Raw genomic sequence first — 26,142 nt, 5'->3', positions numbered from 1 at the left:
ATGCGATTTATCACATCTTCATTCCTTATTAGGCAATTGGGACAAATTAAAGATGTACTGACTTTCTCAAGATAAGTTGAGATTTCAGCCCCCTCTGCATTTACCAGAAATAATACCATACTGAGTCACTCTCTGAGAAAGCACAGCTGGTAGAAGAAATTGCATGCTAATGATATTGTCAGTGTAGGAGGGCCACTGCATATAGCGAAGCAGACTCAATTAAGTGCCTGTTATTTGGGTTAATATTCTGAAGGGGCAGAAAACATCCTTGGTCAGATAGGCTCAATTAAGTTCACAGGGTATATCAAATCTGAGTCAAACTAAAATGTAACAATTTCATTTGACACGATGGAAAATTAATACAAGATAAAGAGGACAAGTTACTGATGAGTTTGGGAACTGAGACTTATTTTACCTTGAAAGGAAGATGTAGTTTTTAGTTACGTAGTGTTTTCTTTTTTTTTTTTTTGGTATATGTTGCTCCCTAAGTGAGCACTGTGTTTTTCTTATGTGGGCTTAAATAAAATATTCAGTTATTCAGTAAACACTAACTGCTTTAGCTGTGTGGGAGTCACTCAGGTATTAGGTGTTCAGCTGCAAACTAAAATAAAAATGTCTCTTCATAAGACCCTACATTCTGGGGGGTGATGAAAATAAGTGAGTTGTATTTAATACATACATTATATATAATGCATTTATAGTGCCAAACAAAAACTAAAGCACTGTGAAGAAAAAGGAAAGCATGGGAGCAAGATAAGGAGGGCCAGGCTAGGGAATAGGGAATGCCATTTTAAATAGGCTAGCAAAGAAAGGACTCAGTGGAAAGATAATAGAGATGGCATCATTTGTGATTACTGTTGGAAACACTGGCGGCGATCTAGATAGCCGTCTCTGTGACATTGGTTGAATGTGTGGTGCATCTGTAGAGTCGAGTACTGCACGGCAAATAAGTCCTCCATATACAGAACGATCGCCACGTGCACGAAGCAGTCAGAACAATGTGCAGAATAACACGCAGAGTAGGTTACCATGATGTCTGTCAGGTTCATGATACATTTTTCCGAATGAAGGGAATCTCAGAGGAAAGATACATAACCGATTAATGGTCATCTTTGGAACGAAGGGTGTTCTGTGGACAGGAGAATAAGGGTGAAACACGTTATATCCCATTTTACTATGTATTTGTACCGTCTAGTCAAAATAAGCGATTAAGATATAAGTACGTGGAAAACTGTCCAAATAGAAGACGATGGAAAAACACACACATTTGTAAAACCTAGTGGCCTAGATAGCCATCTGTCCTAGATGATGAGTAAATGGGATAGTGAATAGAAACGTGCATTCACTTCTGTGATGAGCTGGAGACCTTGTTGACGGAGACTGTTCAAAAGGAAGGCCAAGTCCTGTTTTAGTTGGCTGATGAGTTACAGTGATTATGACTGTAACATTGAACTTTCTCTTGACTTTTTTCACTCTTCTAATCAAATGGAAGCTATATTTATTTCCTGGAGTTTCCACAATGAAGTATCACAGAAACTCGTTCTCTCACCATTGTGGAGGCTGGAGGTCGAAAATGAAGGTGTCAGCTGGGCCACGTTTCTCCTGAAACCTGTCGGAGAGCCCTTCCTTGCCTTGCCCTAACCTCTGCTGGGTTGCTGGCAATCTTTGGTATTCCCCAGCCCTGCAGTTGCATAATTCAACCTCTGATGTCAGCGTGTGGTTTTTCTGTTAGTGTGTCTTGTTTCCTTCACAAGGCCAGCTTCTCATAATGACACTGACCATATTGGATTTAGGGGCCCACCCTACTCCAGTATTACATCACTGATAACCCTGTTTCCACATAAGGTCACATTCAGAGGTACTGGGGGTTAGGACTTCAACATATTTGAGGTGGGAGGGGTGGGCTTAGACAGAGAATGGGACAAAATTCAACCCATAGCAGTCTTTCCCAGTGTAGGTTGCTTCCGTGTTACAGCCTGTCTTATATGCAGAAGTGTTTTGGAAAGTTGTACAGAAAGATAATGTTTTACAGTTTATTTTACTCTTACTGTAAAGTTGTTCCGTGGAGAGAAAAAAAAATCTCATCATGCTTAAGAGTGCAACATATTTATTGAAGCTGATGTTTTAATGAAAATAAATTTTTTTTCCTATGTGGTAAAAGGAGAGTATGGAGATTATAAGTAGTAATGCGTTAAACATGACAGTGAGTTACTAATTTAGACATTCTATGTGCTTTTTTTTCTTAAGTCATACCATGAGGATAAATACCTTATATTCTTTTTTTGCGTTTTTATTCTCACTCATGCAAAAATGGCTTCCTTTTCAGAAAGGACAAACCCCCTCCCCCTCCATTCTTAGTAGTTTTTCTTGTGCCCATAGCCATTACACTTCTGTGAAACATTAGGAAACCTTTTAAAATTCTCCCTTGCCTTTTTCCTCTTTCCCATGTGTAAATCAGAAACCAAATATTTGTTAGCCTCCAAAATCTTCTTAAAAGTTAGTATGTCCCAAATAAGCCTTTTTAGATGCTGTTTTACCCTTGGAGAAATGTGTTGTATATAAACAGATTGACAAATTGGCATTTCGGTGTCTCTTTTTTTTTTCACAGAGTCAAAAGAGAAAGGAGACTCTCCTTTCTTTCATTGTAATTGAAAATGTCTCATTTTTTTCCTTTAAAAAGTTCATTTAAAAACAATGTATTTAGTTATTTTTATGATTAATAATTCCTCTGATTTTTTTTTACGAAACAGGCAGTTAAATCTCACATCTTAGAAAGTTACTCTTATTTGGGAGGGCTAAGTAATGTAGTTTAATTCAGTTGCTATCTAGTCATGTTCTAAATATTTTATGAATTTAGGTGTCTTAAAATCTTGAGGATTCATTTGGTCTTTAGATATTGTCTAGTCTGACATGTAGGAATATTTTTAGTGTCCCTGATCTATAAAATTTCTAGTGACTGTGAATTCACTACTTCTCTAGACAACCCAGTATCTTTTGGAGGCCTCTCTGAAACTTGTACGTTAATGGCTCTTGATCCATCTTCTTTGACAGTCAACCCACAGTCAGTCTTTTTTTTCTCTTTTCGCATGCTGTATACTAAGACCCACGATTATTTGAACGCTATCGTATCTTTCCCTGTGCTTTTTGCCAGGCTAACTCTCTTACGTGACACAGCTTTCAGACTCCGCGCCATCCTGCTTTCTCTTCTTTGGATGCATTCTAGTTTGTTAATGTCTCTGAAGATGGGGCACCCAAAACAGGATGGCATATTCTCGAACTTCTATATCAGAAATTCTGGGCCTAAGTAACACCTCCTTTCCCGGTTTGTAGGTACAGCCAGAACTGATAAACTCTGCAGTGTAAGTGCCCACATGATACATGGGAAGAGTGCCCATCATAGGTTTGGAGGGTTGGAGAAGGCTTCCTAAAGGAAGTGATGGCCATGTCAAGTCCTGAAGAGTATGTCCTGCAGAGGTGGTCAGCAAATATGATGCTCCAGAAGCGAGCGAGCGAGAGAGTGAACCTAGTGTTTTTGAGAAGCAAAAAGAAATTGAGAATGGTTGAATACTGAAGAGGCAGTAAATGAGGTTGAAGACCAAAATGGGGACCAAATCATAAAGGCCCTTGGAAATCATATTAAGGAACTGAACTGTTCTTAAGGATAATGGGGAGTCATTAAAGGGTGTATTAAAGTAGGGAAAAAACACAATCCGACATTGATTTTAGAAGGATCATTCTAGCTGAAATGGGAATGAATTGGAGGGACCGAGACAGGCAACCAGGAGATCGGTTTGCAATTATTATGGAACTTTTTAGACATAGTGGTGGTGCCCAGACCTTGACTGGTGGCTTTGGGGTTGAGAAGAAACAGGTTAGAAAAACAGTGGAGGGAATTTGGTGACTTGGCTGTGGAGGGAGAGAATGAAGGGCAGGAGGCAGGGATAATAAATACCCTTGTTTTGGTGTGGGGAACTGGGCAGATGAGGGAGCTGAATGGGCATGCAGTAAGAGCTGGCGGGGAGGGAGTTCAGTGAAGCTAGAGGCAGGGCTGAAGTGCTGGACGCAGCTGGGTACGTGAGGCTGCAGAGCTCTGTGCTGGAGATGGGACTTGCATCAGCATCTAAATAGTAGTTGAACTCGGGAGTGACCGAAATGACCAGGGGAGCGTTTGTAGCCTGAAAGGAGGGCCCTGGACACAGCCGTCAAGAACTGTTGTCTAGTATTTGAGCTGCAGCCTTTGGTGTCTTTGGATTATTTGGGAACCTGCAAAGAAGGAGGAAATCCAGGCTTACAACATATGTATTTCGTAGAAACCCACCTAAATTTTTCGATTTGTGGAAAGAAAATGGTCCTCAAATGATCTTCCCTACTCACCTGTCACAGTAACTGAAATTCATGTTATTAAAACATTCTCTACTTTGGATTAAGGTATCATCTCTCTAGGAGTTAAAATGCAGATATCCCTAAAGAGCGCTAAAGTTTTAATACTTTGGTGGTGTTTTTAGGTTCTTCAGTTCAGTCGCTCAGTCGTGTCCGACTCTTTGTGACCCCGTGAATCGCAGCACGCGGCTCACTCTCCACTGATCTCCAGTAGCGTGTTGGGCACCTACTGACCTGGGGAGTTCCTCTTTCAGTATCCTATTATTTTGCCTTTTCATACTGTTCATGGGATTCTCAAAGCAAGAATACTGAAGTGGTTTGCCATTCCCTTCTCCAGTGGACCACATTCTGTCAGCCCTCTCCACCATGACCCACCCGTCTTGGGTTGCCCTGCGGGCGTGGCTTAGTTTCATTGAGGTTTTATTCATTTATTTTTTAATTAAAAAAATTTTTTTTGGCCATGCAGCTTGGCATGTGGGTTCTTAACTCCCCTGACCAGAGACTGAACCGCCACCCCAGCAGTGGAAACACAGAGCACTGACCACTGGATGGCCAGGGAAATCCCAGCTCCCCAAGTGTGGATCTGGAATTCAAGTCAGAAGAACAGATAGGGATTTCAGAAAGATTGGTTTCAGGAAGTGTGACCTTGCTGAGGTGTATGAGACCAGAGAGGGAGCGGGACTTGAAGCACTGAGGTCACCAGTCACTTGGATAAGGAGATGAGAGCCTGAGTGAGTGCGTGAGTGTGTGCGTATTTGTGTGTGGAAAGTGGATGGTGCTTTGAATAGCAAAGAGCTAGTGTCCCTAAAAAGGGAATAAGGGCACATTAAGAGGATGAAGATCTAGATAGAGGGAAAATGTTGAAAGTATTTTAGTTACATATTAGGGTGATCATATAATGTATCATCTAAACTGGGACGTACTGAGATAGTTTATCATCTTAAACTGGGACACACTGTGATAGAAAGGAGAGTGGCTTTTAATATTTAATTTGTGAAAACCTGTGCAAACTGGGACAATCTAAGCAAATAAGGACTGGATGGACAGTTAGTAATGCTCTAGTTGTAATGTGCTTACACAGTATATACATATTATATATATGGACCTGTATACAATAATAGCATAATGAGATAGTATCAGTTTGTAGATACCATGTGCCAAGCGTGTAAACACTTGATACGTGTTATTTCCTTCTTACAAGAATTCTCTGAAGTGGCCTTGTCCTCATTTATAGTTGATGAAACTGTCATGAAAGTAAAATATTTTGCTGCAGTTCTCTATGGCAGTCAAAATTGAAAATAATGAAATGGCTTAATACTAACCATAAACAAAATACAGGTAAACTCTTATCAAACACTATATCATACTGCAGTTGCTGCAAATCCGTATATGTATTTAAAAATGTCCTGTGACTTGCTGGGAAAATTACTCTTGTAATGTTGTACCATGTGTTAAAAACCCTGTTCCCCTCTGATGTCCACATTCCTGAGGGCTTACTTTATGCCAGACCATGTTTCAAGCACTTTACATGTATTAACCTAATTGAGACAGCAAAATTGCCTTATGAATTATACCCTATTTTACAGTTTAGCAAAGTGAGGCATGGTGAATAACTTGCCAAAAATCAACATATCTAATAAGTGGCAAAGCCAGAACTCAAACTTTGACAGTTTGACTCCAGGATCTATTTTCTTATTGAAGTGTAGTTGATTTACAGTGTTGTGTTAATTTCTGCTGTACGTCAAAGTGGTTCAGTTACACATATGTACTTCTTCGTATTCTTTTCCATTACGACTTGTCATAATGGAATTACGACAGGACATTGAATGTAGCTCCATGTGCTGTGCAGTAGGACCTTGTTTATTCATTCTGTATATGACAGTTGGTGTCTGTTGACCCGAGCTCCCAGTCCTTCCCTCTCCCATCCCTCCTCCCCCTTGGTAACCACTAGTCTGTTCTCTGTGACTCTGAGTCTGTTTGTTTCTTCGGTATGTTCACGTGTATTTTAGGTTCCACATATAAGTGATATCATGTGGTATTTGTGTTCCTGTGACTTACTTTGCTTAGTATGATAATCTCCGGGTCCATCCATGTTGCTGCATGTGACATAGTTCCTTTTTATGGCTAAGTAATACTCCATTGCATATACGTTACCACATCTTCTCTATCTGCTCACCTGTCAGTGGACATTATACTGCTGTAGCGTCTTGGCTGTTGTGAGTAGTGCTGCTGTGAATATAGGGGCCTGGATATATGCTCAGGAATGGGATTGCTGGATCACATGGTAGTTCTGTTTTTAGTTTTTCGAGGAACCTCTGTACTGTTTTTCATAGTGACTGCACTAATTTACATTTTTACCAAAAGTGTAGTAAGGCTCCCTCTTCTCAACACCCTTGCCAACATCTTTTAATGGTAGAATTTTTGACGATGGCCATTCTGACTGGTGCGAAGTGAAATCTCATTGTAATTTTGGTTTGCATTTCTCTAATAATTAGCAATGTTGAGCATCTTTTCATGTGCCTGTTGGCCATCTGTATGTCTTTGGAGAAATGTCTGTTTAGATTTGTTCTTTTTTTATTGAGTCGTTTGTTTTTTGTTGTTGTTGAGTTGTATGAGCTGTTTATATATATTTTGGAAATTAAGCCCTCAGTGGTCACATCATTTGCAAATATTTTCTCCCAGTTTGTAGATTGTCTTTTTGTTTATGCTATGCAAAAGCTTATAAGCTTGATTAGGTCTTGCTTATTTAGTTTGCTTTTATTTCTGTTGCCGTGGGAGACTGACCTAAAAGAATATTGGTATGATTTATGTCAGAGAATGTGTTGCCTCTCTTTTCTAGAAGTTTTTGGTGTTTTATATTTAAGTTTCTAAGTCATTCTGAGTTTTTTTTTATGTTCAGTGTGAGGGTGTGGTCTAACTTAAATGATTTACATGCATGAAATATATATATATATATATATATATATAACTTCTGAAAGAGTTATTTCTGAAGAGAGATTGTGACCGTAATTTTCTTTCTTTTTAGTTTTTCTAAAAAATTTTTAAAGTTTTATATTGGAGTGTAGTTGATTAACAATGTTGTGTTAGCTTCTGGTGTACATGTGGCCATGATTTTCAAACTTAATGCATTAAAAGGGTTCTATTTTTCATATTAATCAGTCTTGCTACCAATTACTGACTTGCAATGAATTAGTTTATCTTAAAATTAATTACATATATTGAAAGTATGCCATTTGGTTAATTTATACACGCACGCACGCACGCACGCACGCACCCCCCATGAAACTATCACCACACTCAATGTAATAAAAATATCGCCAGCAAAAGCTGTTTGTAGGCCTTTCCTCTTCTCTTGGCCACATACCCTGCCTGTTCCCAGGCAGTCAGCTGAACTGCTTTCTATCACTTGTGGTTCTGGAATTTTATATAAATGGATTCTATACTGTATACTCTTGGCTTCTCAGCGTAATAATTTTGAGATCCATTCATGTCAGTGAATGTATAATATTTTTTACTGCAAGTAGTACTAAATTGAATGGCTTTATATTTTGTTTATATACTCATCTGTTGGTGGAAAGATGAGTTGTTTCTAGTTTTTGGCTCTTAAAAATAAAGCTGCTTTGTAGACGTACACTTTTTCTTAGATAAATACCTAGGAGTGTAATGGCTGGGATATAGAGTAAGTGAACAAATGTTCTATAGAAAAGAATTGATTTTTGAGTATTGATTTTGTATCCCATAACCTTCCTAAACTCATTCCATTAGTTCTGGTCATCTTTCTATTTTCTTAATTATTCAAATTAAGCATAATGACCCATCTTATTGTCAGCTTGGCTTCTCTGGTGGCTCAGATGGTAAAGCATCTGCCTGCAGTGCGGGAGACCTGGGTTCGATCCCTGGGTGGGGAAGATCCCCTAGAGAAGGAAATGGCAACCCACTCCAGAACTCTTGCCTGGAAAATTCCATGGACAGAGGAGCCTGGTAGGCTACAGTTCATAGGGTCACAAAGAGTCGGACACGACTGAGCGACTTCATTTCACTATAAGCTTATAAAATGTAATGTGTCACTTTGATATGTAACATCCCCAGTATTTTCTTTTTATGGAATACTAAATATTCCTTACAATATAGGACCTTGAAATTTCAAGCTATCATTATTTAAATAGTTGAATTTATGGGCAGTTTCAAGAAGGTAACTGATTCTGAGGGAGGAATTGCTGTTTGTTTTTATGGTTTTTATGAGACTCTTAGAATCTGTTCAAATTATATATCTAGAGAATCAACCATTTTGATGATTTTTGGGAGGATGAGGGAGAGTATACGATAAAGACTTTGAGGTTTGCGTCTGGAACTGAAACTGCAAGGATTCCAGGCCAGTTTACTGAAATGAGAAAGACTGTCAGAAAGCAGTGGATTTGGGGTTACCAGTTCAGCCTGGACATGTTGGATTTTAGACCTGTTGTTTTTTGACTGTTTTTAACTGCTTATATGTTTATTTGGAGGACTATAAATGAAGAAGTATATACTTTAGGTTAAAAACAGACCTGAGATCACATAAATAGTTACTTTGCAGCATTAGATCTCAAACCTAGCGACCTCTGACTCCCGAGCCAACGTGGTTATTCTTATGCTGTATTGTATCCACAAGGCAGAAAAACAGACTTGGCTTTGATAGTAATAAATATTTCCCATGAGCTATTATAAATATATAGCAGAGTTTGCAAGTTCAGATGCCAGCAGGCTCCAGACAGATAACCGTGAGCTGGATTATGATAGATGAGAGTGATGACATGTATGCTGCTGCTGCTGCTAAGTTGCTTCAGTCGTGTCTGACTCTGTGCGACCCCATAGACGGCAGCCCACCAGGCTCCCCTGTCCCTGGGATTCTCCAGGCAAGAACACTGGAGTGGGTTGCCATTTCCTTCTCCAACGCATGAAAGTGAAAAGTGAAAGTGAAGTCGCTCAGTCGTGTCCGACTCTTCGCGACCCCATGGACTGCGGCTCACCAGGCTCCTCTGTCCATGGGATTTTCCAGGCAAGAGTACTGGAGTGGGGTGCCATTGCCTTCTCCGGATGACATGTATGGAGAACTGCAAAACCCATGTCCCATCTGAAAGATTAGCTGCTGATCAGCTCCAACAGATTATTACCACGTGGGAAAGTGGGCCCAGTATTGCCAGATCTTCTGGGTTTTTTTCTTTTTTCCTCCAAGAGAGGTCAGATAATTTGATTTTTATGTGAAGTCTTCTAATTTATAAGTGTTGGCAGCTCTCCTTTAGCCCCCTATGTAAGCCAACCCTGTGTGCTGCCACCAAACACAAATGTGTATTGGATTCCACCCAGCCCACGAGAGTTCCACCTGGTATATTGTGGACACTACAGTAAATTTACATGATGGGAAAGGGTGGTAACTGTAATAAGCACATTACACCCTTTGAAGTATAAGTTGCTTAGTTTGAACATTGGACTTAGTGAATCTGGTATTTAAATTCAGTTTTCACATGGATCAGTTAATCATAGGTGGGTGGGGGAGGAAGGAATTGCTCCCAGCAGCTTTTTGCCTCCTAATTGCATGCTTTCATTTGCAGATAGGACCAGCTGTGAGTGTGTGGATTTTTGAGTAAAACCTCAAACCCAAATGAACAGAAACCATCAAGGAACAACTCCCACTGACAGTGAGTCTGCAGTCATCTGTATGCATAATACGGAATGTTCTCAACCCAGAGAGAGCTCTTTTGAAAGGAGTGAGTGGTGAGTCTGACTGTCCCCACTGGTGATTAATCTAAATCCTTCCCATAAAGAGAGGGCTACTCCTCGTGCATGCTTAGCGTTTACTGACTGTCGAATAGTAAGCTAATTTTTGTGTTACAGAGAATGACTCGAGCATGGTTTAAGAGAATTCTTTACTGCTAACAGTATGTTTAATGTATGTTTGCAATTCGACTTTCTTCTTCAGTTAGACACATCCCTTCCTTTGCCTGTGTATTTTCTGTCACTTTTTTTTGTCACCAGTCCAAATCATAGCATCTTCCAAGGCTTGTCTTCCTTTATATATTCAGCCATCTTTAAAGAGATGGTCATCATAGTTACAGCATCCAGTCTAATCTTCCTTACGTAGGTCTCATTGCCTTTGGAAGTGATTGTTCCAAAGGACTGGGCATGAGATCCAGTTTTGGAAATAAAAGGAAAGTCAGAGAGAAGCTATTGGGAAAGGTTTTCTTGCTTTTGAGAAAGAGGAAAAGAAGTGGTCCCTCCTCCAGAGTTTGTTTTGTTTGAATGTGACATCTGGAACTGTTGCAGCTCTTGTGCTGCCAGCCTGAAGGGTTATTCCCTTACCTAAAGGAGGGCAGAGTTAGGAGAATTACAGAGAGGTAGAACCAGGCCACCGGAGAAGGCAGTGGCACCCCACTCCAGTACTCTTGCCTGGAAAATCCCATGGACGGAGGATTCCCTGGTGGGCTGCCGTCTATGGGGTCGCACAGAGTCGGACACGACTGAGCGACTTCACTTTCACTTTTCACTTTCCTGCATTGGAGAAGGAAATGGCAACCCACTCGAGTGTTTTTGCCTGGAGAATCCCAGGGACAGGGGAGCCTGGTGGGCTGCCGTCTATGGGATCGCACAGAGTCGGACACGACTGAAGCGACTTAGCAGCAGCACTGGGCCACGTTCACTATTCCTTCACATTCAGTACTCTTCACAGTAGACTCCTTTATTATGTGATAAAGGAAACTGTCTTATTGTTTAAGCAGTTGTGCTTTTAGATTTTCTGTTACTTGCTGTGGAAATCATCCCAGTTCACTGATTCTCCTCTTTGTTTTTACGCACTGGCATTTATACGTCATTATGTTCTGAACTGTCTAGTAATGTTTGTGTGTATTCCCTTTGTAGCACATTACACATTCTGTGATGTCAAGGACTGTGTTTATGTCCCTGATGTGTGTGACAAATTTATGTCTTCTTAAAAAAGTCATCATTGTACATTTAACTGAACTAAATTATTTGAACAGTAGAGAATTTGGAAAGTCAGTTCATAGATTTAAATCATTATGTTCTTTTTATGCACGTTTCTTTAACCACACTGCTTTTCTCTAGTGAAGTTCGGCTTATGATTTAAGATGGCTTGTGTGTAACACATTTTCAAGTGCTTAGTTCTACTCAATTTGCTGTTTGTTTTTATTCAACTTTGCCATGAAAATCAGCTCCTCTCTTATATGTTTGAAAATTGGCTTTTAATCCCATGAGGTGAAGAGGTGAGGTCGCTCAGTCATGTCCGACTCTTTGCGACCCCATGGACAGTAGCCTGCACCAGGCTCCTCCGTCCATGGGATTTTCTAGGCAAGAGTACTGCAGTGGGTTGCCATTTCCTTCTCCAGGGAATCTTCCCGACCCAGGGATTGAACCCAGGTCTCCTGCATTGTAGACAGAAGCTTTACCATCTGAGCCACCAGGGTTTTGCGATCTTCTCTGTCAATAGAAATGGAATCGTTTACCTTCTGTTTTCTGTGCTAGTTATAGGAATGAGACATAGTAAGAACATCATAAATGAGGAATAATTTGCATTTGGCTTTGCAATGCACATTGACAAAAAGACTTCGTGACGTGTACATCTCTGTTCTGTTTTTAGGACCTGGTTTTGTGCACAGGGATTGAGGAAGGAGGGTTGATGATGATCTAGTGTCTTTGAGGAGCCTTGAGTCACAGGATGGAGTATTTAACCGATTCTATTTTAAGTTTATTTATTTTATTTTTTAATTTTTTGGCTGCTTCTGGTGGCAGGCAGGATCTCAGTTCCCCAACTAGGGAACAAACGTGTCTCCTGCAGTGGAAGTGGAGTTTTAACCACTGGACCCAGGGAAGCCCCAAGATGATTCTATTTTAAAACTCATTAAAACCTCCTTTCCTGCTCCTCTAACTCAAGATATCCATGTAGTTGTTTTCTTTAGATTCTGCTATTATAATCTTAAAAAAGTGAAATAAGAACCTTGTTTTCTCCCTGAAAATCTAGTTTTGATTTCAGCTTTGTTAAGGAATATCATAAACCTTTGTTGTAATCTGCCAATACATTCTGAATCCTTCAAAATGATTTATATTCAGGGAAGAATTTACTTTTTTATTGTTGTTCTGTGATTAAATGGGGGGTAATAACTTTTTAAGAAGATAGGGAAAGTTGAATAATGTGCTTGAACCATTATTTTTAATTCAATAATGTCATTATTTAGTAGAATAAGTTCAGATCACCACAGTACTTTATTTCATGTAGGAATAAAACATGTCTTAACTTCTGGCAGTCATGGCAGACATGATCGAAATCAATCAGAATGATCTTCAGACATTCGCTAGAAATACTGGGATCAAGGTCCCTTTTTTCCTGCTGAATTTCAGCCCGGCAGCTATCTTCCAACCATAAAAGGAAAGTCAGTTGAGTAAGAAGCCAACAGGGAAGGAAGAGATAGAGCAGAAACACACCCTGATCACCCTTGTTGAGATGCTGAAGCAATTCTTCCCTAAAGATAGTATAAGTGAAGTTGCTCAGTCGTGTCTGACTCTTTGTGACTCCATGGACTGTAGCCTACCAGGCTCCTCAGTCCATGGAATTTTCCAGGCAAGAGTACTGGAGTGGGTTGCCATTTCCCTTTCCAGATGGTATACCTAGACTTTATTCAGTTACATGCGCCAATAAGTCCCAAAGCATTATAGCATCAGTTCAGTGCAGTTCAGTTTGGACTCTTTGTGACCCCGTTGACTGCAACACGGCAGGCTTCTCTGACCATCATCAACTCCTGGAGCTTGCTCATACTCATGTCCATGGAGTTGGTGATGCCATCCAACCATCTCATCCTCTGTTGTCCCCTTCTTCTCCTGCCTTCGATCTTTCCCAGCATCAGGGTCTTTTCCAGTGAGTCAGTTCTTCACATCAGGTGGCCAAAATATTGGAACATACACATCATAGCATATACATCTTTATTATAACCTATTCTATACTATATAATGATAACTCAAAGGACTTGCTAAGACTTGAATTGTGAATTAGGCAAGTCTCTGATACAGGTGTGCAAGGTGGCAGATAATGCAATCCTTTCTTTGATTTTTTTCAGGTATTAAGTACAAGAGTTAAGGTGGTAAATATGTAATCTGTACCATTACTGGTGGAGCTTAATGTGACAGAAAGAGGCTGACAGTATCGGAACAGCCCTCCTAGTGAATAGGTTCCTAACTGTGGTTTAGTCCTAGAGGAGAAGGAGTAGCCATCATCCATACTGATTTAGCTCTTTGGGGGAGACGCTTGCTGAACCCTTGACTCCTTTGGAACTGTAAAACAGTTGTGCAGAACCAGGGTTTTGGTTGACTTTTTAAAAAAGTAATATGTTGTTATTGGGTTTTTTTGTAAGAAGACATGAGAAGCGTACAGGACAATCCTTTATTCCAAATCTTGGGGCCAGCTATAGTTTGAAATTTTGTACTTTTTTAGATTTTAGAAAGGTTCGTGTATGTTTAACATAATACCTCTTTTATTTATGGAAGGGACACGTAGCTTTCTATTATTGATAATACAAATAATAATGTCTTTCATTAAATGCCAGGCTTGGTGTACTTTTCAGCATTGTCTTAACTGTTTGATAAATTATATTCATTTTTACACTTGAGAAAATTAAAGGCGTTAGGTGACTTCAGCTAGGAAGTAGTAGAGTTGAGATTTCAGCTCATGCCTGCTTGACGCTGAGGTCTGTGTCCTTAACCACAGCTCTGCTGTCTCTTTAGTGTGCTATTACAGCTTCAGTGTATCTGTGTATTGCTAACATTAGGAAGATTATTACTTTTCGATGAATTTCATCTGTTAATTAAATTCATTTAGAATTTCTGATACACTTAGCTTTTCTGGGAGTGCAGTCCTTATTTGTAATGAAGCATAATTTGCTTTATCCTTTCCAGATTTTATATCTTACGTGGTTTGCTTACCAGCTGCATTGGCTGGAGCTCATAGAACATTGTGATTACAATGAGCATCTTGTCTTGTTCATTAATTTAATGCCTCTGATGTTTCACAAAACATTACATTAATTGGAACGTCTGCAGTGTTCACCACTGAGCATGAAGCCAGCCTTTTGGTTTTCTTTATAAATCAAATGTTAAAGAGATCAATTTACTTCCATTTTATTAAGAATTTTTTAAAATTCTGTTTTAACTTCTGTAAGGGCCATATTTCAAAGTGTTGATTGTTGCCATGTCATAATTGCTCAAAATTAAAAGTTCAGTTATTTCTATCTACTTACCCTGTGTTTCCATTTTAATCTCTGGTAGTCTTTAAACGTATCTTTGGTAAATTATTAGTATGCATTAAAAATGTTTATTATACTTTATAATTTGCTGACTTATATTTACATATTGTTTTTTAAATATGTGAGCCTAGCATATAATAGGAGCTCAACAAATACATGTTGAATAAGTTAATTTTTGTGATTATCTAATTAGTGAGGCATCATGATAGCATGTTTTCGTTAGTGATAGGGAAATGTTATATTAATTTTACCGAGTGAAAAAAATCAAGAAAATACATGTTTAATATTAAATTGTGGTTTTCTGATTTTTTTGTTCATGTGACTGATTTCTCATCCTGTAATTTTCATTCTGAGTGATAGCACCTTGCTATAGGGTACTAGCCTACTTGAAACTGTCAGGTGGTTTTAGGAATCACACACACACACACACACGAGGAATAATTTGCTCACCAAATGTGAAAGAATGAAGAAATGTGTACATTATAGAAAATGATTAAGCTGTGAAGGTTGAATAGTATATTCATTTAAACAGTGCCTCTGAATGGCTCCAAGTTTCTCCTATAGCTTGCAAATATCAATCAAGAAGGAGCTTAGGTTGCCTGGAAAATCCCATGGACGGAGGAGCCTGGAAGGCTGCAGTCCATGGGGTCGCTGAGGGTCGGACACAACTGAGCGACTTTACTTTCACTTTTCACTTTCACGCACTGGAGAAAGAAATGGCAACCCACTCCAGTGTTCTTGCCTGGAGAATCCCAGGGACGGGGGAGCCCGGTGGGCTGCTGTCTGTGGGGTCGCACAGAGTCGGACACGACTGAAGCGACTTAGCAGCAGCAGCAGCTCTTCAGTTTTGGCAATGAGAGCCAAAATATCTATCCTTATTTACGGCTAGAAAATATTATTGAAAGTCTGATTAATTTTTTTTAGTTTTGGGAAATGGCAATTGATATTAAATCTCTAGTTTTTTGGTTAATGGTCCAGGTATAAGCACCCAGAAATAACTGCCATCTGAGGCGCAATGCCATGCTTATGTAAATAGAATTGGTAGCCCTAATGTTGGACCACTTAGCAACTAACATACATATATATAATAAGCCTTACCACAAGAGAAGACTCTACACATGGGCATCACCAGATGGTCAACACCAAAATCAGACTGATTATATCCTTTGCAGCCAAAGATGGAGAAGCTCTATACAGTCAGCAAAAACAAGACCGGGAGCTGACTGTGGCTCGGATCATGAACCCCTTATTGCCAAATTCAGACGTAAAATGAAGAAAGTAGGGTAAACCACTAGACCATTCAGGTATGACCTAAATCAAATCCCTTGTGATTATACAGTGGAAGTGAGAAGTAGATTTAAGGCACTAGATCTGATAGACAAGAGTGCCTGATGAACTATGGACGGAGGTTTGTGACACTGTACAGCAGACAGGGAGCAAGACCATCCCCATGGGAAAGAAATATAAAAGAAGCAAAATGGCTGTCTGAGGAGGCCTTACAAATAGCTGTGAAAAGAAGAGAAGAGAAAAGCAAAGATATAAGCATCTGAATGCAGAGTTCCAAAGAATAGCTAGGAGAGATAAGAAAGCCTTCCTTAGCTATCAGTGCAAAGGAATAGAGGAAAAGAACAGAATGGGAAAGACTAGAGATCTCTTCAAGAAAATCAGAGATACCAAGGGAACATTTCATGCAAAGATGGGCTCAATAAAGGACAGAAGTGGTATGGACCTAACAGAAGCAGAAAATATTAAGAAGAGGTGGCAAGAATACACAGAAGAACTGTACAAAAAAGATTCTCACAACCCAGATAATCACGAAGGTGTGATCACTCACACTCACCTAGAGCCAGACATCCTGGAATGTGAAGGCAGGTGGGCCTTAGAAAGCATCACTATGAACAAAGCTAGTGGAGGTGATGGAATTCCAGTGGAGCTATTTCAAATCCTGAAAGATGATGCTGTGAAAGTGCTGCACTCAGTATGCCAGCAAATTTGGAAAACTCAGCAGTGGCCACAGGACTGGAAAAGGTCAGTTTTCATTCCAGTCCCAAAGAAAGGCAATGCCAAAGAATGCTTCAACTACCGCACAGTTGCACTCATCTCACACGCTAGTAAAGTAATGCTCAAATTCTCCAAGCCAGGCTTCAGCAATACGTGAACCGTGAACTTCCAGATGTTCAAGCTGGTTTTAGAAAAGGCAGAGGAACCAGAGATCAAATCGCCAACATCCGCTGGATCACTGAAAAAGCAAGAGAGGTCCAGAAAAACATCTATTTCTGCTTTATTGACTATGCCAAAGCCCTTGACTGTGTGGATCACAATAAACTGTGGAAAATTCTTCAAGAGATGGGAATACCAGACCACCTGACCTGCCTCTTGAGAAACCTGTATGCAGGTCAGGAAGCAACAGTTAGAACTGGACATGGAACAACAGACTGGTTCCAAATAGGAAAAGGAGTACGTCAAGGCTGTATATTGTCACCCTGCTTATATAACTTATATGCAGAGTACATCATGAGAAATGCTGGACTGGAGGAATCACAAGCTGGAATCAAGATTGCCAGGAGAAATATCAGTAACTTCAGATATGCAGATGACACCACCCTTATGTCAGAAAGTGAAGGGGAACTAAAAAAGCCTCTTGATGAAAGTGAAAGAGAAGAGTGAAAAAGTCAGCTTAAAGCTCAACATTCAGAAAACGAAGATCATGGCATCCGGTCCCATCACTTCATGGGAAATAGATGGGGAAACAGTGGAAACAGTGGCTGACTGTATTTTTCTGAGCTCCAAAAATCACTGCAGATGGTGATTGCAGCTATGATATTAAAAGACGTTTACTCCTTGGAAGGAAAGTTATGACCAACCTAGATAGCACATTAAAAAGCAGAGACATTACTTTGTGAACAAAGGTCCATCTAGTCAAGGCTGTGGTTTTTCCAGTAAGTCATATATGGATGTGAGAATTGAACTATAAAGAAAGGTGAGCGCCAAAGCATTGATGCTTTTAATTGTGGTGTTGAGAAGACTCTTGAGACCCTTGGACTGAAAGGAGATCCAACCAGTCCATCCTAAAGGAGATCAGTCCTGGGTGTTCATTGGAGGGACTTAGTAGAAGCTGAAACTCCAATACTTTGGCCACCTGATGCGGAGAGCTGGCTCATTTGAAAAGACGCCAGTGCTGGGGAAGATTGAGGGCAGGAGGAGACAGGAACGACAGAGCATGAGATGGTTGGATGGCATCACCGACACAATGGACATGGGTTTCGGTGGACTCCGGGAGTTGGTGATGGACAGGGAGGCCTGGCGTGCTGCTGTTCATGGTGTCGCAGAGAGTCAGACACTACTGAGCGACTGAACTGACAGCACCTGGGTTTTATTGTAGCTATTGCTCTATGTCGTTACTGTAAAGGCCATGATTTCCATGAGGAAATCAAAAAAGCAGCCCTCCTTTGGTTTTGATTAAGGAGTATTTTCTGGCAGCATGAGAAAATACACTCTTCTGTGCTTTATGGATGGAAGACATCCATTTCTTCTTTGAAGAGTAGTCACGCAGGATACCTATTTTCATTTATTACTACTATTTGTTAATATTCGTGAACGCTTTTAGTGCACGTTTGCTAAAAAATGCTTGTAGGGAATGATACTAAATGAAATGTGTTAATCTTAAGGTAGAGATAGGCATTTCCTGTCCAAGATCATATTCCCATGGTTCTCTATTTCTGTAGTTCTCTTTAAAGATGGTTACCTTAAAAAATAAAAAGTTGATCTGTAAAACTCAATGAAAAGTTCAGTGCTGTATATTGTCATTGAGTTTTAATGCCCAATAAGAAAGACTAAATATTGCAGCGCTTTCTTTTTTTTTTTTAAGTTTTTTATTTTTTTAATTTTAAAATCTTTAATTCTTACATGTGTTCCCAAACATGAACCCCCCTCCCACCTCCCTCCCCACAACATCTCTGTGGGTCATCCCCATGCACCAGCCCCAAGCATGCTGTATCCTGCGTCAGACATAGACTAGCGATTCAATTCTTACATGATAGTATACATGATAGAATGCCACTCTCCCATATCATCCCACCCTCTCCCCCTCCCTCTGAGTCCAAAAGTCCGCCATACACAGCTGCGTCTTTTTTCCTGTCTTGCATACAGGGTCGTCATTGCCATCTTTCCAAATTCCATATATATGTGTTAGTATACTGTATTGGTGTTTTTCTTTCTGGCTTACTTCACTCTGTATAATATTGCAGCGCTTTCATACCTAATTATTTAACATCTTTAGACCCTTCAGACTTAACTTTTCTCTGATTCCCTCAGGTACTTCAAGCAGTTAACAAGGCAGATTTATCAGTAGAGCAAACAAATCTTTTTAAAATTTATAATTCTGAAAAGTTTTAATAAACTTGGAAATTTAGCATATCAAATTTTGTTGTCTTTCAAATATCTTAGTAGATAGAGCATAAAGTACGATAATAAAAATGTTACTACGGATACATTTAATAGCACGTGACTATTAATACTGATTGATTTCTATACTTTCCCAGAGTTAGAGATTTATCCACCCAAATGTAAACAGTTACTGTCTTAGGCCAGTTAAATCAGTTTGATTAAAAATCATAACTATGATGCTGATGTAAATAAAACTGTTTGGGTCAAAAACTATAGAATAAGAGTAGATTTCTGGGGAAAGAAATGTGAGACTAGCAGAGGCCTAGCCAAGACTTAGCTGGCGGTTGTTAGGATGAGTGCTTTTCTTAGGCTGCAGAGCAACCCTTGTAGTCTTACTCAGAATTGTAGATTTTAATTTTATGGAACTCAGTATATTTACCTGATATACTGGTGTGTTTTTTTCGTTCTCCACTTCAGGGAAGAAGTTTTTTTCCCTTTAAAATGCTGGAGTCAGGGGAGCCTTTTAGGATTGGTAATACAGATGTTCTAATGTGTTGCTTTTTTTTGTTTTTTAATGTATTTGTTAATTTTTGGCTGCATCGAGTCTGTGGCATGTGGGCCTGTTAGTTCCAGGGATTGAACCCAAGTCCTTGCACTGGAAGGCGGATTTTTAACCACTGGACCACCAGGCAAGTCCCTCTGATGCCATATTAGTGGGAGTGTACGTATGTACATTTTCTTAGAAGAAGATTTGGAAAATATCTGTCAAAACTTAAAATGCCTCCCCCAAATTAAAATATATAAACAGACTCTTTGATTCATCAGTTTCACTCCTTGAATTTATCCTAGAGATAAATCCCACTGTCTCATATCCCACATTTGTGAATTTACAAGATAATTTCTTGCAGCATGATTGTAGTCGTAAAAAAAATTAGAAACAACACAACTTCTCACCTGTTGACAGTGGGTTACACCTGTAAGATAAAATACAGCCTTTCGGAAGTGAGAGAGGCAATATTTTTTAAAGTTTCTGAAACTGCCTGATTTTCAAGATGAAGCGTTGAATCAAAAAGCAGGGTGACAAATAATGTATTTGGGCCCATGAAAATATGTTTTAAAGGAAAAAATATATATGTATATTCTTGTGTATGATTAGAATTTCTGTGAAAGGCTATTTATACCAGAAGCTAATATTGGCAGCTGTGTCTTGGGAAGATAATTTTTGTGGCTAGGGATAGAGATGAGAAGAAAATTTAGTTTTCATGATTTACTTTTGTTTCCTTTGAGTTTTACACCATGATGGTATATTACCTACATACCTGACCAAAACAAGCAAAAACCCAGATTAATATACAGTACTTAGTTTAAAAAAAAGTTCATTCCATTTTTCATGTTTACTAACTCATGAAAGTCTGTAAGGGTGAGACCTCCAATTACTTTAAAAATGCTTTTTATTGTGGTAAAAGACATGTAACATAGAATTTACCATCTTAGTTCTAAGTGTATAGTTGAGTAGTGCCAAGTATAGTCACATTGTTGAGAAACAGATCTCCGTAACTGTTTCATCTTGCAAAGCTGAAACTCTATACCCATTAAACAACTCCCTTTTTCCTCCTATTGCCAGCCCATGGTAACTACCATTCTGACCCGTTTTCTGTGAATTTGACCATTTTAGCTTGGGCCTGGGTTCAGTCCCTGGTCAGAGCGCTAGGATCCTACAAGCCATGCACGCAGTGTGGCCGAAAAGAAAAGAAAACAAAACAACTTTGAGTATTTTACACCTCGTGTAAGTGGAATCAGATGGCATCTGTCTTTTTATGACTGGTTTATTTCCCCTTGCGTAATATCCTCAAGCTTCATCCATCCATGTGATAGGATTTCCTCCTTTTTAAGACTCCTCTGTATGTTTGTATATATCACGATAATACTTTGTATATGTCGAATTTCGTTTATCTGTTCTTTGGCAGCCTCTTGTCTTAGGTGAATAGTGCTGGTAACAGTACTCTTCCAGATCCTGCCCTCGGTTCTTCTGAATCCGTGGCCGGACGTGGGAGTGCTGCACCAAACAACAGAATTATTTCTACATTTTTGAGGAACCACCTTATTGTTTACCATAGGAGCTGCACTGCTTTGCCATTTTACTAACAGTGCACAAGGGTTCCTTCCAGATTTTTCACATCCTCATCAACACTGTTGTTGTCTGTTTAATTTTTTTGATAGTAGTCATGAAAATGGACATGAATTGATCTCAGGCAGCATTTTTAACAAGTTTAAAGTCGTTATATAATGTACTTCTTCTGGTACATTTATTTAATTTCAGTTCAGTCATCAAAAATGCAACGAGTGGTCACTTTTTAGAACTCTTTTTTTTTTTTTCCCCCTCCAGTGTGATTTGTTGCTGTAACGTCAGGTCTGTGTTGTATGATGAAATCCTCAAAGGTCTCTGCCTCCCTCTCTCTGCCTCCCCTATTTTTTTCTTCTATTTAACCAGGAATGAAATACGCAGGGAACAGACTAGCTATATTAACCCCAATGAATTTTGCTAACTTTACTTCTTTTCTCTAATATAGTTAAAATTTGAAGGTTCTGCATGTTACAAGAATCCCAATGGTGTATCAGCATTAAAAATGTTACGTTTTAATTTTAAAAGAAACCTCAATTTTACTTTGCAACAGACTGACTAACCACTCTTAATAGTTTCCATTGAAAATAGTTTTACCTTCATGATCTTGACAATCTTGTGTTAACTTTTCTCGTAAGATGAATTTAGTCATAAATTGTCTTTTAAAAGTACAGTTAAGCAGTGTTTAAGCAGGGGATCTTTTATCCGGAGCACGAAAGTACATGAGATTCTACTCTAGTAAGAAAAGGAAAAATAGTGTAAATTGTTCTTCAGGTTTTTTCTTCTTTTACGAAAAAATTTTAGAGGCATGAGTAGTTCTACAACAAAATTAAGAGCTAATAAGGTATTTTACGATTTGAGTAAATTACTTGCAGTCTTTTTCTTAACTTGAAGTTTCGGAAATTATCACCACATAAGTGTGTATTGTCTTGCAAATGTTTGTTCTTTAGAATTATTTAGTAGTAGTGTTTAGAAGTGCTATTACTCACATTGTGTGAGTATCCAGCTATATAATTGCATCATACTCACTGGAAGTCACTTTGAAATAATTATTATACATACATCGTATGTATTTGAAGTCATTTAAAAGTATTTTTTGCTAGACATTAAGTTCTTTATTATGCAGTTCTACTCCTTTATGAGTTATTTGAGTTATTTAAAACAGCTGCTGCATTTGTTATATTTGATGTGTGAGTTGATGGAGAAGGCTGCTAAGTAGTGGAATGGCTTGGAAAGGGTGGGGATGTAATCCTCGCTGTGAGTTTTGAGAAAAGATAATGAAATCCTTTATGTCCCTTTCCACAGACCTGCATTTCAAAGACTTACATTTTAATAAGAATTGGTTGTGCAGCTGCAACCCTGGCAACAAGGCCTGGGAGAGAAGAATTGGGGCAGCCTTCCAGAAATCGAAGGCAGGCAGTAGTCTCGTGTGGAGCCGAGCTAATGAAAATGATAAAACTATAAAGCACTTAGTAGAAATAAGACCAAGTACTTTCTTTGGCAGAGTAGATGTTGAAATATTCCATACAGTATTTTATTAGTTATAAAGTCCAAAAGCTGCCATAAGCTACTCCTGTGCAATAAAAAGTAGCTATATTATATTCTCCTTTAGTATAAAGATACCATAAATACTTTCAGACGCTAATGTTTCTGTAAATTCTATCTGAAATACGATTGTTATTGGCTGTTTCTTGATGAAGTCTAGACATTATCAAAACACAAGGTACCAAGCTTATCAGATTTTTAAAAGCAAACTTTTAAGTTTTAATAATTAGAAAATTAAATACTCATAGTAGTTTAAATGTAAACTTCTCATGTTGTTTGGATTTTTTAGATCCCACTCAAATAGTAAAATTTGTTAGACATACCCTCTTTTCAACACTATGATGATGGCTATAAATACATCCTTAAACCATGAATTATTGCCTGGTTGTTAGGTATTTAGGTTGTATCTGGGAGTTTCCCTCTTACCGTAGTAAGTATTGCAATGAAACCTTTTTTTGGCATATTGGGTGGTTTTTTTTTTTTTCCCCTGAATTACTTGGGATTACTTCCGGATTTCCAAAAGTGATATTTCTGCATTACATGTAAACTTTTCAAAGTACTGTCAACTCACACAGTATTCTTAATATTCCTGATGGCTCAGATGGTTAAAAATCCTCCTGCAGTGCATGAGATCTGGGTTCAATCCTCGGGTTGGGAAGAACCCCTGGAGAAGGTCATGACAGCCCATTCCAGTGTTCTTGTCTGGGAAATCCCATGGACAGAGGAGCCTGGCGGGCTACGGTCCATGGGGTCTCAGCATCAGGCACAACTGAGCAACTAAACATTTGCACTTTCAAGCTCAATATTTCTAGGAATGAGCTTTTTTCTTACATGTTTGGCTCTTGACACACTTAAATCTTCACTTCTGTCTTTAATTCTGGGAAATTTATTCTCATTGTTTCCTAATATGTTTGTTGTTTTTTTGAAACATGTTGTTTTTTCCCTTCCTTCTGAAACTCCTATTATCTTGATGTCTTCTTTTCATACTCAGTACTTCCCCTTGATTCTTCTTTTTTCTAAGATTATCTTTTAAAAAAATATTATTTAATTTGGGTACTCCAGTTCCTAGTTATGGCACTCGGGATCTTCTATCTTTGCTGTGGCTCTTGGGATCTACCTTCTCAACCAGGGATCAAAGCCGGGCCCCCTGTGTCGGACATGTGAAGTCTTAGCCACTGGACCATTAGGGAGGTCCCTCCACTTGATTCTTTTCCCTAGATTCTTCTGAGTTCATACTGCTCATATCCCCCCTCGGTCTCTTCATTCCTGGAGCATCTAATCCACTAATTCTGCATTAGTGGTTGGGTTGTTTGGTGTATTATATGTCTTTTATAACTGTTTTATGGCTTGCTCCAAATACTTACTTTAGCTAGTATGCTAATAATTCTTTGGGAAGGAATATTATCCACTTAGTCTAATAATATGGATTAGGGAATGGCCAACAGCCAGACCTTCATTTGTATTGGTCTGAGTGAGTTTAAGAGAGGAAGGGCTTGATCTCGGGTCAAATAGCCACCTGGCATTGAATTGCTGTTGTTTTTCTGTTGGCTGCTACTGCGTTAGGCTGCTTCTGATCGGGGTTTGTTTTTTAAACTCTTAGAAATTTTAAGAGGTGGTTTCCTTGTATCCTAATTCACCGCCAGTTCTCTAGTGTTTTCTGAGAGGAGAAGGACTGAGAAGAGTAAATGGCTTCAGGGCAGTCCGTTTGTACCAGTTTTCATGAACTTTCCTCTCATAGGCCTTTTGTGCTGTCCTGATTTCACCCTGCTGACAAAGATATGAGCTGTTCTGCTAATTTCTGGTAAGGGGCAATCAAGGGAAGGATACAGGCAGACTGAAAAAAGCTTTTTAGTTTTTTAAGAACTAAAAAAAACAAAAACGAAAAATCTTGCCTTTTGACTCCTGCCGCCCTTTGCTCCTGACTAGAGGACTCAACACAATCAGTGGAAATTTATCCCCATCAGTTTTTGTGCTTTTTGTTATGCTGGTCCTGGAATCCAGACTGACTGCTTGTTTTCTTCCCTCAGGGCTTTATTTTGGGGGATGAGACCAGTAGCACATGATTGTTTGTCCTCTTGATAGAAATTGGGTGACCTCATCTGAGTTAATAACGATAAATTTTAAAGATTTTCTTTAAAACATGTGAAAATCTTTAATGGAAAGGTAGAACTTCACTAGTACTCCAGTGATGGCGAGTCTGCCTGCCATTGCAGGGGACACGGGTTCAATCCCTGGTCCAGGAAGATCCCACATGCTGTGGGGCAGGCAAGCCCGCACGCCACAACTGCTGAAGCCAATGCCCCTAGAGGCCGAGCTCTGCGCAAGAGAAGGCACCGCAATGAGAAGCTTGTACACTGCAGCTGGAGAACACTCACACAACTGGGAAAAGCCCGCGCACCATGGTGAAACCCAGCGCAGCCATAAATCAATAAGTAAAATTGGGGAGGCAAATGTCTCTTGGGGGGAAAAAGAAGACAAGTATATGCATGAAAAATAGAACAAATTATGTGAAAACAATTTATCTAAAACCTTAGTGGTTTAAAATGACAGCTATTTTATTAAATTTAGAGGATCAGGAATTTGAGCAGGTCTTGGCAAGTCTTCTCTTATATGAGGCATCAACGAAGGTCATTGGATAGTCTTAGCTAGCACGTGGTCTGGACTGGAGACTCATCCACCTGTTGCTCTGGCTAAGGAGGCTGGCAGTCCAGGCTCAGCTGGGACTCCTAACCTCTGTGCCTACACTTGTGGCCTTCCCAGCATGGCAGTCTTAGTGTTGTTGGACTTCTGAGCACAAGGTACCAGGCTTTTTGTGACCTCATCAGTTCAAGATCATGACTTCAGCTTCATTCTTTTGGTGAAAGAAGTCACCTAGGTTGTTTGAATTTAAGGTAGGGAATTTCTTTCTCTCTCATTTGGAGACATGCAGCCATCTTTACTAGACCACATAAGTTATTCGAATTTTGTGTTGCTGATTGTTGTTTTTAGGAGTATTATCATTGGTGGCTTGGCTCAGGAAATTTTGCCCTTCTCCCATCTCAAGGGGATTCTCTACAGTAGAGAAAATCACATACTTTTCCAGTTCATTTTTATAATTCTTTTACCTACAGCAGTGGTTCTTGAATACTCCATTCTCCATCATTTTGACTGGAGACAATTTTGGTTGTCACAACTGGTAGAGAGGGATGCTACCGGCTTTTTGCCAGATAAGGGCCAGTGAAAGTGAAAGAAAGTGAAGTCACTCAGTCGTGTCCGACTCTTTGCGACCCTATAGACTGTAGCCTACCAGGCTCCTCTGTCCATGGGATTTTCCAGGCAATAGTCCTGGTGTGGGTTGCCATTTCCTTCTCCAGGGGATCTTCCCCCAGGGATCGAACCCGGGTCTCCCGCATTGTAAACAGACGCTTTACCGTCTGAGCCACCAGGGAA

General features: G+C 39.4%; 1 protein-coding gene across 3 annotated transcripts in view; it reads left to right on the top strand.

The window, feature by feature from the left end:
* The window catches only part of CDC42SE2 (CDC42 small effector 2), a 118,055-nt gene that overhangs the window by 21,069 nt on the left and 70,844 nt on the right, over positions 1 to 26,142 (top strand). For 2 of the 3 annotated variants that reach the window (XM_052643257.1, XM_052643258.1), the window contains exon 2: positions 9,969 to 10,131. The gene's annotated coding sequence lies outside the window, so the exon portion shown is untranslated. The remainder of the gene's footprint in view (positions 1 to 9,968; positions 10,132 to 26,142) is intronic. The other variant, XM_052643259.1, reaches the window with a different exon arrangement.

The sequence above is a fragment of the Budorcas taxicolor genome, chromosome 7, assembly GCF_023091745.1.
Source record: "Budorcas taxicolor isolate Tak-1 chromosome 7, Takin1.1, whole genome shotgun sequence".
Classification (NCBI taxonomy): Eukaryota; Metazoa; Chordata; class Mammalia; order Artiodactyla; family Bovidae; genus Budorcas; species Budorcas taxicolor.
Note: the sequence above shows the minus strand (reverse complement) of the source record. Positions and strands in the feature narration are given on the sequence as shown.